General features: G+C 43.6%; 1 protein-coding gene across 7 annotated transcripts in view; it reads left to right on the forward strand.

The window, feature by feature from the left end:
* Nucleotides 1–15886, forward strand: part of ZMYND11 (zinc finger MYND-type containing 11) — a 99777-nt gene that overhangs the window by 20942 nt on the left and 62949 nt on the right. For 6 of the 7 annotated variants that reach the window (XM_053359778.1, XM_053359779.1, XM_053359775.1 and 3 more), the window contains exon 2: nt 5008–5077. The exons of the other annotated variant lie outside the window; for it this stretch is intronic. The gene's annotated coding sequence lies outside the window, so the exon portion shown is untranslated. The remainder of the gene's footprint in view (nt 1–5007; nt 5078–15886) is intronic. 7 annotated transcript variants of the gene reach the window in all.

The raw sequence follows: 15886 nt of genomic DNA on the forward strand, positions 1-15886 counted from the left end.
GCTGACAACACAAACCACCCATGTAGTGGGCAAGCAGTATCATGCAGGCATCTCCTTGATGCTGAATATAGATATCCTGCCCACTACTCCACTTGACACACTTTTCAACTTTTTTCAGATGGTTGGACTGCATCCAGAAGGTGGTGGTTGTCTCTAAAGACCTTGGTAGGACAGGGATCAAATTGCAACCTTTTCATGCAGCTGGGTATTCACTGTGAGCTTCTTGCTGCATGTGTCTCAGCTGGGAGTGGAGTCAAATCTCGGCGTTCAGTAATTATCCCTCTTAGCAGTTAAAACTCCATTTTAAGATCTATAACCTATCTGAGTTGGTCAGTCCTCTACATGGGTGGCCAAACTCCATCGGGGGATTGTGGCATACCTTGGCTAGGGCACAGAGCGTAGCTGGGCTCTGTGTGTGGCCCCCAACACAACCTGAAGCTGCATTGTACCTTCCCATCAGAGTTTCTTTCAGTTTGTTCCTAACTTGGCTGGGTTGTGTATGGGGGCAAAATACTGCAGCCATATAACACCTTGCTTGAGGAATTTGTAGCCAGGGCCAGTCTGCTACCTGGTCAAGTTCAAGGTGTTGGTGCTAACATATGAAGCCTTTTCCCGCTCAGGACTGTTAACTTGAAGGATCGCCTTATCCCTTCAGTGTTAGAAACTGAGATGTGAAAACTAGGAGCTAAATGGCACCTTAGACCTAGGTTATGGGCGCAACAACGGAATGTCTAGGCGCACTTTTTTAATGACAAGAAAGTTGAAAATGAACGAACTGCAGCTAAATTATTATGTTCATTTTTCACATGGTCTAGTCCTTCCCCTGCCTACCCCCCTAATATTCTTAAGAGGGTCTCTTCTCCAGTCTTCAGAGAGTAGCTAGAAGTGGGGAGGCAGAAAAAGGTCCTCCTTTCCTTCCACTCTGCAGTTTTAATCTGAAATCTTAGGCACAGTCCTGCGCCCAGAGCTCAGAAACTGCTCACGCTAATGAAATTGCCTGTCGCAAAATACACCTAGAACAATGGGAGTTTCGAACACTTTATCCCTTATATATCCAGTAGGTCACTGCGGTCTGCTGGAGAGCTTTTCCTGCAAGTTCTAAAGATATCAGAAGCTCACTCCACAGTAACACAAAGCAGGGCTTTCTGTATGGCTGCCCCCATCAAGATATGACAGGCACCCTCTATCCCCACTTTCCAGAAACTGAAGACATTTCCCCCTGACAGATTTTCAGTTTGATGAATGAGTCTCTGCCATGGGTGTCTATTTTGTATTGGTTTTTTGTGTTTATTTAAAATATATCTGTTTGTTTGGTTTTTGTGTTGTTTTCACTCTTTCTCCGCTAGTTTTGTTGTGCATCACTTTGAGACGTGTGTGTTGAGTGTGATTAAATAAATCATGTACATATTGCACATTACCATTGTTTGCATAATGTATGTAGTCTAAAAACATAAAGGTAGTTAGTACAGCCCCTGTTTGCTTGCACGATTTCTATTCTTGACCTCACCTGGACATGCAAATTGCAGCAATTTCTGCTCTCATTTCTGTTTCTGATGAAGTTCTCTGACATCCTACTTAACAGTTGGTGCTAAGAAAACATACAGATCTGTAGGTCCATAGAAACATCAGTAATACGTGGCATGTTGGGAACTTCAATTCCTCCTTTTTTCTGCTTCAGTCTGGAACCATGACTGTACCAAAATCAAGATATCTGTTTTTGTCTCTCTCTTCTCCCCGCTCCAAAATACACACTCCTTCCCTCTCTTTCCTCTACTTTGATAAATAGACATTTGCTCTCCTTTGCACCCAGGGATAGTCAAATATGCACATATGTAGCATCCCAAGACACATCCAGTCACAAGTCTGCACGCATGTGAACCATCCTCTCAAATATATACATGGGCCCATTTCTCCCTTCAATCAATAGCTATGGAAGGAAGCAGGGAAGTAGCCTTTGATGTTCTGTAGAAGGCAGACAAAAGCACTTCCTCTGCAATCCTTTTTTTTCTCTCTCCCCCTCCCCTCATTCTTGTCCATTCTCTGAAGCCACAGCCAGTTCCACCTTGAAACAAGCATTGATACACATCTTAAGGTGTATGAACACTGAACGATAAAGCTGCATGTTGTAGTCTTGTTTTAAGAACCTGTTTCTATTGACAAACAAATTCTGGGCTTGGTAATAGGATGAAATGCAATCCTCAAAAACAACAACACCCCAAGCTGCTTGATAATAATTTGACATATATGATGTTGTATTGCAAGCAGCATCCCTCAGGAGGAGATTTTGGGCCAGATTCAACGAAATAGTGGCTCTTGTGGGAGCAGTGAGTCCTGCTAGGGCAACAGGAATTCCCTCCCAAATTGACTCTGGGGGTCAAGAGAAACCCCAGAGCAGTGTGTTGCAGCAAGTGAGCAGAAAAGCTTGCATTTGACAGCATGGTCGCATTAGCACACAGCTGAATTCCTTCTTTTGGATCCACTTCAATCCGTTTCTGTTCCATTGTTGGCCCCTCTCTCTGGATTGCTTGTGAGAAAGCCGAAACAGGTTTATTTCATAATTTGTCATCATCTCTTGCCCTTCAGGGCTTGCAGCAACTGTGGTTTTCCACAAAGTGAGGTGTGACACTTGGCTGGGTTGCAGCCGTTTCAACTCTGGGTCGTATTGGTAAGCTGCATCTTAAAATTTGCTGAAAAGCAAAAGGCTCCGTACTGTGGCTTTCTGTCCTTGCAGAGAAACGGTCAGGAGCCATTGCTATAGCAGTACACCATTGTGACGTGTTGCTCTGTACCAGTGTTGTGAGCCAGGGCATGGTACTACTGCAAAATGGTGGGTTGATTCTTTTGCAGTTAAATGGCTGTAAATAAGACATGGAAGAAGTGGTGTGGCCAAAGAATTATAAATATTTTACTTATACCCCACGCAAGAATATTTTTGGTGTCCTGTTTATGAATATATTAGCAGCCTCGTACCTAGTGCTGCTCTGTAACTTGAAGAAACAAAAAAAATCAGTGCATCCAGTTGTATCCAAACATAGACGAAAACCTGCTCCTTGATCTCAGGAGCCACCATGCAGAATTTGGTTACCTATCCAAATGCATAGTGAACAAGCAACTTTCTGTCCTGTGGTCCATCTTGCCCAGTTCTGTCTACTGTGATTGCTTGCAGTTATTCAGGATCTCAGGTAGAGGTTCTTCCTAGATCTCCTGCCTGGAGAACTTCCTAATAGCAAGGCGTGTGTTCCACGACTGAGCTATGGCCGCTTCACAACCCAAGCGCCCAGTAACCTGACAGCAGCCTGTTTTAGCAAACACTTAGCACAAAGTAGCCAATGTGATGAACTACAGCTGCCTCAATCCTGACTGCTGACATGCTGGTGAGAGTTGGGAGTCCCAACATCTGGAGGGCACCACGTTGGCTACCGAAGGCACAGCAGTCCTTTCCTCCTAGCCTGCTCTAGCCACTCTCTGCACTGCCAGTTCTGTATTTTAAATATTCTTGCATGAAGATACTTTTTCTTTATCTGTTGCAGGCTTAAAAACTGAAAGTTTTCTTTTTTCCGTTTTGGTATAATGTGTGTCAAAACACACAGGACAGGGTGATGCAAAGGCAGCCTAACAAAGAGCAGCAGTGCCTATTTTTTTACTCCTGCAAGCAAGCCAGCCTGGGCCTCTGTTTAGCACATTCTTCATTCTGATAGTTTGGTGTTAGGAACCTTTCTCCCTGGTCTGGCTGATTTCCCTGTAGTTTCTGCCTTTAGCCAGAACCTGCCTGAGTCCTGGTCTGGGGAAAAGGCGGGATATAAAAAAATAAAATACAACAACTATAATAATATATCTCTAAGGTCCCAAATATAAGCATTGACTCTGCAGATCTACTTTCAGCCATTTGTTGTTATCCCATTCCTGTTCATGATACCCACACCATGCATTTAGAGCACATGGCTTTCCCCCAGAGAGTCCTGGGATATGTAGTTTACCGCTCACAGAGCTTCAGTCCCCAGCACCCTTAGCAAACTACTGTCTCTTAGCAAGCTACTGTCCCAGGATTCATTGAGCAAACTGATGTGCTTTAAATGCGTGGTGTTGATGCAGTCCTGTGCATTTTGCCTCCCAGGCGGCATTCAGGTGTGGAATCTTATTGCGTATGTTTCACTGGTTATAATGCTAGCGCTTCTATCCTGATTTTAACGTTCCTTTTGCACTGCAGTAGCTGCTGTGTTATGGAACTGTGACTCTTTGATCGATATGCTGCCACATCTCACAAAATTTTAAATGGCAGGAAAGAACTGGGTACTGGGATACTGCTCCACATTTCATCATATCAGGAAAATTACAGTGCAACCTTCTGCAATTTTCCAAGTTAAAAGGGTTGCAAACAATTCCTCCCCCCCTCCCCAGATTTCCAGAAGGGGCTTTTACATCACATGAAACAGGAAGATATAAAGAAATGTTGGGAAGGTGGAATAAAATGCCATCTGAACGCAACCCCAGTAAGCCCTTATTTGCTGTTATGGCAAGATTTAAGATTTTGTTTTGTCCCTATTAGAGTAAGTAGCACACACACACACAACAAACACACACAAAATGGAATAAATTCTTCTTCCACATAATTGAAGGGAATTTGCTTTCGCAGGATCTTGTGATGGTCAATAGCTTAGGTGACCTTAAAAAACGGGGGGGGGGGGGAATAGATGCGAAAAAGCACTAAAAAATTTCTTTGAAAAGGGAAAAGGATTAGACTAGTTGCATGAAATCAGATCCACCAACAGCTGTTGCCATGATGGGAATCAGAAGTTGCCACGGTATTCCTGCCCTATGGATGAATTTTCTTCCAGAGGCAACTCGGCCTCCCAAATAAATAAAAAAGGCATTATAGACAGAACAAAGCTGTAAGATCAGCAGATGCATCATAGCCCTGCAGTTGCTGGTTCAGGTGACTGGCTTGCGTTTGTAAACTCACATGGCTGTCATTTGATTCCATTTTTTCCTCTCCTTGTTCCTGTCTAGTATCCCAGCATCTCTGACGTCTGCATAAATCATTGGCCTTCATCATCATAAGCCCCTGACAATTTTTGAAGTAGGTGTTTCTTTTGTTCTTGCAATGTTGTGTGTTCTTGTCAGCGGCCCCTTTGCCTAGGATTAAATAACCTCACGTATATAAAATCCAGTCCACCTACTGATCACTTGCTGCTCTCAGTTCAGTGCCCACTATTGTATTCTAATCAATAATCTGGAGTGCAATCAGGAGCAATGTTCAGAATTCACCAGGTGCATTTTGCACCTGGCTATCGGCCACCTGCTCCCCATTGAAGATGCCCCGTTGCCAGGATGGTACCTGACGTCTCCACCATCTGGAGGTGCATGCCAGGGGATCCTTGGATCCTGACTGTTTTCACACGCTAACAGCACATCCTTTGGAATTCTATCTGGGTTGTTTTATTTGCACAATCGGAACGAATTTCAGGAACAAAAAAATGGTATTGAAAAATACAACTTTCGAGCTACCTGGCCCCAAAATGGCAGTTAGACATTCTGTTTAAACCCTGGTTCAAGGCACCATTTGGCACCTATATATCTGAGTTTCTAACACTGCTATAAGGAGCCAGGTTTCTGGAGGGAAGCCATGTGTTAGGGGTGACAGATGCCAGGCTTCTCTGGGCAAACTGACTAGAATCTTCCTTGTCCAGGATTACGAACAATAGTGTAAGCATATACTGAAGGTGGCTGTACAGTAGTACCTCTGGTTGCAAACGGGATCCATTACGGAGGTCCGTTTGCAACCTGAAAAGAACACAACCCGTGTCTGCGCATGCGCGGGTCACGATTTGCCTCTTCTGCGCATGTGTGTGACATCATTTTGCTCGTCTGCGCATGCGTGAGTACCTTCGGGTCGCCCCGGGATACAACCTGAAAACGCGCAACCTGAAGCAAACGTAGCATGAGGTATGACTGTACAGTGGTACCTCGGGTTAAGAACTTATTTCGTTCTGGAGGTCTGTTCTTAACCTGAGGACCACTTTAGCTAATGGGGCCTCCCACTGCCACCGTGCCACCGCTGCACGATTTCTGTTCTCATCCTGAAGCAAAGTTCTTAACCCGAGGTACTACTTCCAGACTAGTGGAGTCTGTAACCTGAAGCGTATGTAACCTGAAGCGTATGTAACCAAGGTACCACTGTGTCTAACAACCAAAACAATGCCAACAGCATTGGGATGGGTGGGTGGGAATCTGCTCTTGTCAAACTGTCCTCCAACTCCTGGTCAACTTTACTTTTTATGTGATTCATTTGTTTAGGCATTTTAAAGCTCTGAGCCGCCTTGGGTGCCTTGACAGAAAGGTGGTACATAAATGCAAATACACTGTTGTATGCAACGCAACGTTTAATATACACTGATAGAGGAACAACCCTCCGAAGCACTTAACATTAAAATACACGTGCCACAGTGAAACAAACAATTGCATATGATAAGGGGCAACTGTGAAAAGCATGAGGCAGTACTGTGGTTGTTGGAGACAGGCTAAACGTGGATAACAGAGACTGCAGGAAAAACCCCTCTGTAGCAGCTCATGCAAACACATTTTAAAGACTATAATGCGAACCAGATCCTCTGATCCGAAGAGGCAACAGGACCGCTGTGGGCATTCAACTGTCTGTTGAGTGACCAAAGAGACATTGTTCTAGATATAGGTAGGTAGCCGTGTTGGTCTGCCGTAGTCGAAACAAAATAAAAAAATTCCTTCTAGTAGCACCTTAGAGACTGACTAAGTTTGTTAGTGGTATGAGCTTTCGTGTGCATGCACACTTCTTTAGATGCACACTTCAGAAACACACTTCAGTGTATCTGAAGAAGTGTGCATGCACACGAAAGCTCATACCAATAACAAACTTAGTTGGTCTCTAAGGTGCTACTGGAAGGATTTTTTTATTATTTTGTTTCAAAGAGACATTGCGACAGTCTTAGCCAACCTGGTGCCCTTCAGACATTTTGGCTATGCTGGCTGAGGCTGATGGGGTTTGTAGTCCAGAACGGAGGCTGCAATAAGTTAGGGTTGCCATAGGTCTGGAATTTCCTGGACATAGCCGGAATACAGTAGTCGGAATCAAGTGTGTAGGCAGAAATGGCTGGGGAAATCTGGACGTATGGTAGCCCATGTCTAGTTTTTGCCGAATTTCCTTAAAGCTGAACAACTTTTGCATCCGGTGTTTTACTTTTTGAAAGATGGCAACCCAAAATAAGTGGTGTTAGTTTACTCTCTCGGGAAAGTTTTTATCCTGAGGCGTCCATTCAGACATACAGTACTTGCTCACATTACGAAACACATTTGCACAATGCTATCTTCTTGTTTTAAATATTGAAACAATGTTACTCGAATTGCCATTTTGTATATTAGCTGGTACCTTTTTCCTAAGCAATGGCATGGGAATGTGAGTTACAAAGTTGAATGTGCATTACATAAACTGATTTTGTGTTGCGTGGTTGGTCCTGCAAAGACAGCAGACCTTGAAGTTGTTTTGCTATCATTTTTTCAGCAAGATAGCCTCCCTTAACACATACACACCCCTTTTGAGTTTCCAAAATTTGAAGCTCACAAAAATGAATTTGCTCTTTTAAAAAATGAGATTTTCCCATAATACAGTGAAATTGCGAAAACAAACATTTATTTATTTATTTATACATACATACATACATACATACATACATACATAACATACATACCCCGCCCATCTGGCTTGGTTTCCCCAGCCACTCTGGGCGGCTTCCTACGAAAGGTTAAGAATACATTAAAACATCAGTCATTAAAAACTTCCCTAAACAGGGAAGGAGAACAACAAAACAAAGGAGAAAAACAAGAAGAAAAGAAACAAACAATAGAAATAAAGAGAGGAAATATAGAGAAAGAGAAAATAAAATAAATCAAAAGAAAAGAAAGATTAGCAAAAAAATACAGAAAAGGAACTTCTGATTTTCCTTCTGTTTACATAAAAGAATAAAATATGATTACTTAAAACCTTCGGTCCATGCGAACATCCATCTTCTCCACTTTCAGTTAAACAGTACTGTATTTCCTTTAAGTTAAAGTGTCTCAGAATCAATCATTTCTTTTTCCCCAGGAAAAGTCTGAGATGGGGTCCCTAATTGTTATTATTATTAATAAATGTTAGCCATATTTTATCTCTTATTGATTCCCAACACTATTACTCCATACTGAGTGAGAAGATGTTGCTTTTAGGGAGTAGGGGAGCAAGTTGTTAAGCCCCGGGATGCACAAATGCCACCAAACCTGTTTAGAGGATTTTTGGGTATCAGTCACTGATAATAAAATTTAAGAAGACTGTGTTGATTCTCTAGGGTGTCACTTTCCTGATTACAGCAGTTTATAGATTCTAAAAGGGGATCTGTTCATCTGTTGCAGGGGGGGGGGGAAAGAACAAATAGTCTTGTGGCACATTACAGATTGACAAATTTTATTATGGTATGGACTTTATGTGAGTCGGGAGAGGGAAGCTGTATTGGGTTCAGAGGGAAATGTCCAGAAAGTAGCAGTTCAGTTGGAGCTAGAATAAAATAAGCACAGTGATCCTTTACAAGAGCACCTAAAATACGCAATAAAAAGCAATAGATGGTTTGTAAATGGATGTAATAGATATTTAAAATTATTGGGTGGTTTTGATGTGGGGTTTTTTTTTTATTGGCTTTTGCGGATGGATTATTCTGCCTTTATTCAGCTGATTTATTTATTTATTCTTTTATCTATAACATTTTTATCCTGTTCTAAAGCCAAAGAAAGGCTCCAAGAGCGGTTTACAGACAGACAGTCGCTGCCTCAAACTTACAAACTGAAAGACATGACACAAAAGGAAAAGGGATTGGGAGGGAGGAGGAAAAAAAGCAATCTTAGGCGCTATTTCTTAGTTGCAGAGTTCTTGTAATGAGCAGCTGGAATGGAATTATGGAGTGGTTTTTATATGATGTCTAGATTCATCCAATGCTGTGATTTTATGCTGCAGTGAACTACTTTGAAATGTGTTGCGTGCATCTATACAAGCATTTTTTTACTTGCTACATTTATATCCCAATGTTTTTCTGGGGGTCTCTTAAGGGGAAGTTTATCCTCACGAGAAAAACCAAACCTGTGAGGTCAAATAAGGCAGAGAACAGGAGCGGAGGAAACTGAGTCAGATCATTGTTTCATCTAGCTCACTATTGTCTACAGTGTCTGGGAGTGGCTCCCCGGTTTCAGTCATGTCCCCCCACCCTCACCCCATCTGGAGATTCCAGTATTTGACCCTGAAACCTATTTGTACGTAAAGCAGGTGCTTGCCCAAGATAACCTGGTGAGGTGTGTGTTCTGGAAGATGACATAGTTCTCCTTCCTTAATTAAATTGAAATTCTGTTATGAAGCCGATGAGCTTTGATATACCCTAAGACGCGGGTGGAGCAGAATGCGGGTGGAGCAGGGACGTGGGTGGCGCTGTGGGTAAAAGCCTCAGCGCCTAGGGCTTGCCGATCGAAAGGTCGGCGGTTCGAATCCCCGCGGCGGGGTGCGCTCCCGTCGTTCGGTCCCAGCGCCTGCCAACCTAGCAGTTAGAAAGCACCCCCGGATGCAAGTAGATAAATAGGGACCGCTTACAAGCGGGAAGGTAAACGGCGTTTCCGTGTGCGTCTCTGGCTCGCCAGAGCAGCGATGTCACGCTGGCCACGTGACCCGGAAGTGTCTCCAGACAGCGCTGGCCCCCGGCCTCTTGAGTGAGATGGGCGCACAACCCTAGAGTCTGGCAAGACTGGCCTGTACGGGCAGGGGTACCTTTACCTTTACCTTTACTAAGACAAACACGGGTGGAGCTGTGGGTTAAACCACAGAGCCTAGGACTTGCTGATCAGAAGGTCGGCGGTTCGAATCCCCGCAACAGGGTGAGCTCCCGCTGCTCAGTCCCTGCTCCTGCCAACCTAGCAGTTGGCAGTCAAAGTGCAAGTGGATAAATAGGTACCGCTCCGGCGGGAAGGTAAACGGCGTTTCCGTGCGCTGCTCTGGTTCACCAGAAGTGGCTTAGTCATGCTGGCCACATCACCCAGAAGCTGTACGCCGGCTTCCTTGGCCAATAAAGCAAGATGAGCACTGCAACCCCAGAGTCGGCCACGACTGGACCTAATGGTCAGGGGTCCCTTTACCTTTAAGTCAAATGTTTCAAATGCCAGGAATAAGTCAGTCCCTGCCCTCAGAGAGAGGAGGCCCAAAATTGGCAGAGAGGCCCTCTTGTGTCATCTCTGCCTTTCCCTCTCCCACAGCCTGATGGACTGGCAGCTTTAGATGACATTTATAGGGGGTAAAAAACACATATTGCTTCTAATGAGGCCACATACCAAAGTTCATTTCCTGTTGGATTTATGGAGCTTCATACATAGTCTTGCCCTGGATTCTATCTTCTGTATACTGTCCTTTTGCATCCTGCCAGCATACAGAATGCTCGAATTGCAGTTGGAACTTCCAGAGTCCTGGTGAAAATTTTGTTTAACTTCTCTTCTCCACCGGCTGCAATCCGGAGAAATACACTGGTCTGACTTGTTTGTGTAGTGCAGGCATAGGCAAACTCGGCCCTCCAGATGTTTTGAGACTTCAATTCCCATCATCCCTGACCACTGGTCCTGTTAGCAAGGGATGATGGGAGTTGTAGTCCCAAAACAGCTGGAGGGCCAAGTTTGCCTAAGCCTGGTGTCGTGCGACTTTTCCCAACCAAGCTTGAGTAATATTTCCTTTTCTCTCTTACTCCCCCAACAAGTTCCCAAAGGGGTCTTTGCAGCTTAGGAATGCTTTAAAAGCCTTTGAAGCCAAAGCGGGAAGCCATGGAGCAAGGAAGCGAAAAAATATGCATATTCTCTTACGTAGATAAAATAGATTGTTGGGTCCTCACCATTTTGATTTATTGATCTTTTTAATCCCTTTCCCCTCTCTCCTGGCTTATTGAATTCTGCTTGACAGATGTCTTTGAATATCTAGCTGGTATAAAGTAATCTGTATATACCCTACGTCGCTCCTCAGGATTCTCTGAGTTAAACAGAACTGTGTCCATCAGTCCTTTACTGCTTGTGAATATTTTGGGGTAAGAGGTCTAAATGCATAAAGTTAGTGCTAATAAGACAGATTGGTGGAGGAATGAGAATTTTAGACTATCAAACTATTACAGGATTGGAGGTTTACTTCAGAATTTTAAAGTAAAGGCAACGGCTGATTTGCATAGGGGGTTACATTCCTGACCCCGGGGCGGTGTGTGCATAAGACCATTACACTCTGTTACAACCCCGCCCAGTTAGGCTCCCTTTTCTGGCCACTTCCAGGTCTCTGTGATGTGTTCAGTTGTGCGTCAGTCGATTGTTGCCTGGAATGCACGTTATAATGGAGATTATGTGTCAGAACAGAATAATAAGCCAGTATTTAAACATCAAATCTCGTCTTGTGACACCTTAAAGACTTAAGGGTTATAGGATGTATCCAACTAAATTCTAGTGGGCCTTAGTTAGCCATGCCCATTAATTTCAATGGATCTGCTCTGAATGTGACCATCATTGGATGCCGCCCTGACATATTTATTATGGCATAAGCTTTTGTCGACCACAGTCCATTTCATCAGATGAAATCGGCTGTGGCCGGGAAAACTTATCCCACAATAAAGAGATTCATTATGTGAAGCAGCAAGATAAAGAACTTGGCAATGTGAAGGAGCATCTCGGGCAGTATAAATGGAAAACAGAAAGTTGTTTTTTCCCCTTTGTCTTTCACATAATATTAAGATGGAGTTGGTACCTCTCTTTTGGAGAAAATTATCTGTATAGGGTCCAGTACCAGCTGAAAGAGGTAAACTACCAAGAACTATTGCCTGAAAAGGTAAAAGTATCAAGCTGAGGTCCTACAAACAATATGTGATATTACTGGATGTATGTTGCCAGATGCTCTGAGGGAAAAGGTATTTATTTTCCAGATCCTGTGAAGCATGAGGCTCTTACTTGAGAGTTTAATCATGTACATACCTATTCAGTAGTAGGTCTTACTGAGTTCAGTGGGGCTTACTTCCAGGTAAGAGTGTCTTGCTGAGAGAACCAAAATTGACAGAGACGTTTATCGCTATTAAAGATACAGCTTGTGTTCTAAGTTTGGGCATCAGCTATAGCCTCTGTTTGGCAGTGTGAGGTGTTCCCTAGGTGTTCATCTCATTCCATTTTGTGGTAGCTATGACTTGCAATGCAAGGTCAACTTGATCAAATCCTTACAAGCAAAAAGAGGGCAGTCCTTTTCAAGGCTAAGCGTAGACATTTGATTTCTAAGTGTTCCCCACTCATCTCTTTTCTTTTTGCCCATCTTGCGTTCTTCCCTTGCTGTTGAACTGCCTTCTGTGTCATCTTGGGAAGTTCTTCATAATTCACACCAAATAGAGCTGTCTAAAAAGAAATAGGAAGATGAGCTGATGACCATTGCAGTAGTTTTCTAAACAGCAAGGAGTTAGTCCGTGAACAACGTGAATTTGTGGATAAGAGAATTATTGTTTTCACTGTAAAAATGTCTCCTATTGCCCTAAACTTGTTTTATAGTAGATATTCTACCATAAAGTGCCAATAAAACGTTGCACAATGCAGATGCAAGCAGTTTCATGTTGGCTGTTGGCCAGATATTAACAGCAGATGAATAAATGTTTCCAGTTTGAAGCTGTGAGCTGTTTTAGTTACTGCTGTTTCTTAAATGGAAAGCACAGTTTATTGTTTGCCTTCTAATTTAAATTATAATTGAAAACAATGGAGAAACACAATAAAGTTAAGAATTTGCTTGTAATTTGGACATGCTTGTCTGTATTTTCAGGTTATTCAGTGCGAAGAGCTGATTCAAAAGGCACCCGTGCTTCAGATTTAGAATTTATTTTATGTTCATTAGCAGCGGCAAAAAAAGGCCCCCTGAATGTTTCATATCCTGTAAAAGACAATTCATGTTTGGGATGCTAGAATTTTGGATATATCACTAGTAATAAAATTTGCTGATCGTGACAGCGGTATGACAAATGTGCGGACAAGGACCACTTTTTTGGGAATGAGCATTATAATTACTGTGTTGAATCATCTGAATTGTTCTCTTTAATATTACAAGTATTTTTACTTCAAAACATTTTTTAAAAACATGCATAGGTGAAAATGATGAAAGTTGTGAATGATGGTTGGAATTATTTAATCCTGACTGGAATGTGTAGAACAGGAAGGGGAAACTCTACTATGGACTCCAATGAGATTGTTAGCTGCTTTGAGACTCCTTAAGGCAGCCATCCCTGACCACTGGTCCTGTTAGCTAGGGATGATGGGAATTATAGTCCCTAACATCTGGAGGGCTGGAGTTTGCCTATGCCTGCCTTAAGAGGAGTGAAAGGCGGGTTCTCAAGTCCAAACTCTTCTTCTAATATCAGATTTTCTGTGTGCAGGGATTTTATATTTAACCCGTACTATAAACATGTATTCTATTCTGCACTCATACAGAGTAGTCTTACCAGTCCATTTGTAAGGGGACAGTACAAAGTTCAGTCAAGACACTGCTTTGATGCAGGGTATGTCATGCATGCAACAAATGTGGGGTAGATAGCGGCCCACTATACAGTTTGAAAGCCATGCATGGAAGGTACTATGCAGATGCATCTTTCCCCAGTGTTGGTAGGACAACAGCCAGAACGTAATGGTGAAACCACAATGGATATTTTTGACATCCCTCTTCCACTTCCCCCTATGATTGTGCAGCACTAAAAAAATAATAATCTCATCTTGGTATAGTACTTTCATATAAAATCCGTGTGGTCATGGCTTTCTTTTCCGAGTGTGGTGTAGTGGTTATAAGCGGTAGAGTCATAATCTGGGATTCGCTTCTCTGCTCCTCCACATGCAGCTGCTGGGTGACCTTGGGCTAGTCGCACTTCTTTGTAGTGTTTGTTGTGGGGGAGGAAGGGAAAGGAGAATGTTAGCCGCTTTGAGACTCCTTAAAGGTAAAGGACCCCTGACAGTTAAGTCCAGTCGCGAACGACTCTGGGGTTGCGGTGCTCATCTTGCTTTACTGGCCGAGGGAGCCGGTGTTTGTCCACAGACAGTTTTTCCGGGTCATGTGGCCAGCATGACTAACCAGAGCAGCGCATGAAAACGCCGTTTACCTTCCCGCCAGAGTGGTACCTATTTATCGACTTACACTTTGATGTACTTTCGAACTGCTAGGTTGGCAGGAGCAGGGACCGAGCAACGGGAGCTCACCCCATTGCAGGGATTCAAACCGCCGACCTTCCGATCGGCAAGCCCTAGGCTCAGTGGTTTAGACCACAGCGCCACCTGCGTCCCTTGAGGCTCCTTAAAGGGTAAAGGGGACCCCTGACCATTAGGTCCAGTCGTGGCCGACTCTGGGGTTGCAGCGCTCATCTCGCTTTATTGGCCGAGGGAGCCGGCGTACAGCTTCCGGGTCATGTGGCCAGCATGACTAAGCCGCTTCTGGCGAACCAGAGCAGCGCACGGAAACGCCGTTTACCTTCCCGCTGGAGCGGTACCTATTTATCTACTTGCACTTTGACGTGCTTTTGAACTGCTAGGTTGGCAGGAGCAGGGACCGAGCAACGGGAGCTCACCCCATTGCGGGGATTTGAACTGCCGACCTTCTGATCGGCAAGTCCTAGACTCTGTGGTTTAACCCACAGCGCCACCCGCAGGTAGTGATAAAGCAGGATATCAAATCCAAACTCTTCTTCTTCCCTACCTTTTTTTTTATAAAAAAACAACAACAGATTGCATTGTTGGTCATGCAGTGGAGATTTCCCATAGAACCTAGAAACTCCCGTTTTAGCTGCTCTTGCAGATTTATAAAACAGGCAGCCCTCGGCTTTATGTGTAAATCATACCTTTAAATGATAGTTTCCAAAGGCCAGAGCTGCTTAGCTTCCAGTATAACATTGCCATTGTGTTGAAATACATAAAAGCAATGTTAGCTGGTGATTCGGCCAGGGGAATAGTTCTTCTAAGCCCTCTGCTGTATTGTGTGTTATCAGGAAGTTGTGTCTTTTATTCTCTGAGTGGTATTTCCCTGTCCTTCAGTACCGTGCTTTAAAAAAACACACTTCCAAGAAAACAAATCCGTTCAGCAGCAAATGTACTTACTCCAGCCCTTGCTCTGCCATTATTTACAAAAATACACAAACACACCCATACAGTTTTAGTGACGCCCACCAGTGAGTTGCAGCAATAGAATGAAACACTTGAGTACGGTTGGATTGTGCAGCTTTGATCCTGCAAATCTTACTTGAAAGGCTTTGTCATCTCCCGACATAGTCTTTCCCACAGAAGCCTGGAATTGTCGGGTTGGGAAGGGACCCCAAGGGTCATCTAGTCCAACCCCCTGCAATGCAGGAACCACTATTATTAAATTTGTATACTGCCCTATACCCTCAGGTCTCAGGGTGGTTACAACATCAAATCACTATAAAAAACACAAAATTCACAATAAAAACCAAAAACAACCCAATAATCCCCCCTCCCCAACACATTTTAAAAGGACATTGGATGTTTGGAAAGGCAAAGTCAAATTTTTACTGTACTACATAACAACAACAACAAAATTTATTATTTCTACCCCACCCATTTGGCTGGGCTTCCCCAGCCACTCTGGGCGGCTTCCAACAAAATACTAAAATACAGTAATGCATCAAACATTAAAAGCTTCCCTAAACAGGGCTGCCTTCAGATGTCTTCTAAAAGTCTGATAGTTGTTCTCTTTGACATCTGGTGGGAGGGTGTTCCACAGGGTGGGTGCCACTACCAAGAAGGCCCTCTGCCTGGTTCCCTGTAACTTGGCTTCTCGCAGTGAGGGAACCACCAGAAGGCCCTC

The sequence above is a fragment of the Podarcis raffonei genome, chromosome 12, assembly GCF_027172205.1.
Source record: "Podarcis raffonei isolate rPodRaf1 chromosome 12, rPodRaf1.pri, whole genome shotgun sequence".
NCBI classification, from domain to species: domain Eukaryota; kingdom Metazoa; phylum Chordata; class Lepidosauria; order Squamata; family Lacertidae; genus Podarcis; species Podarcis raffonei.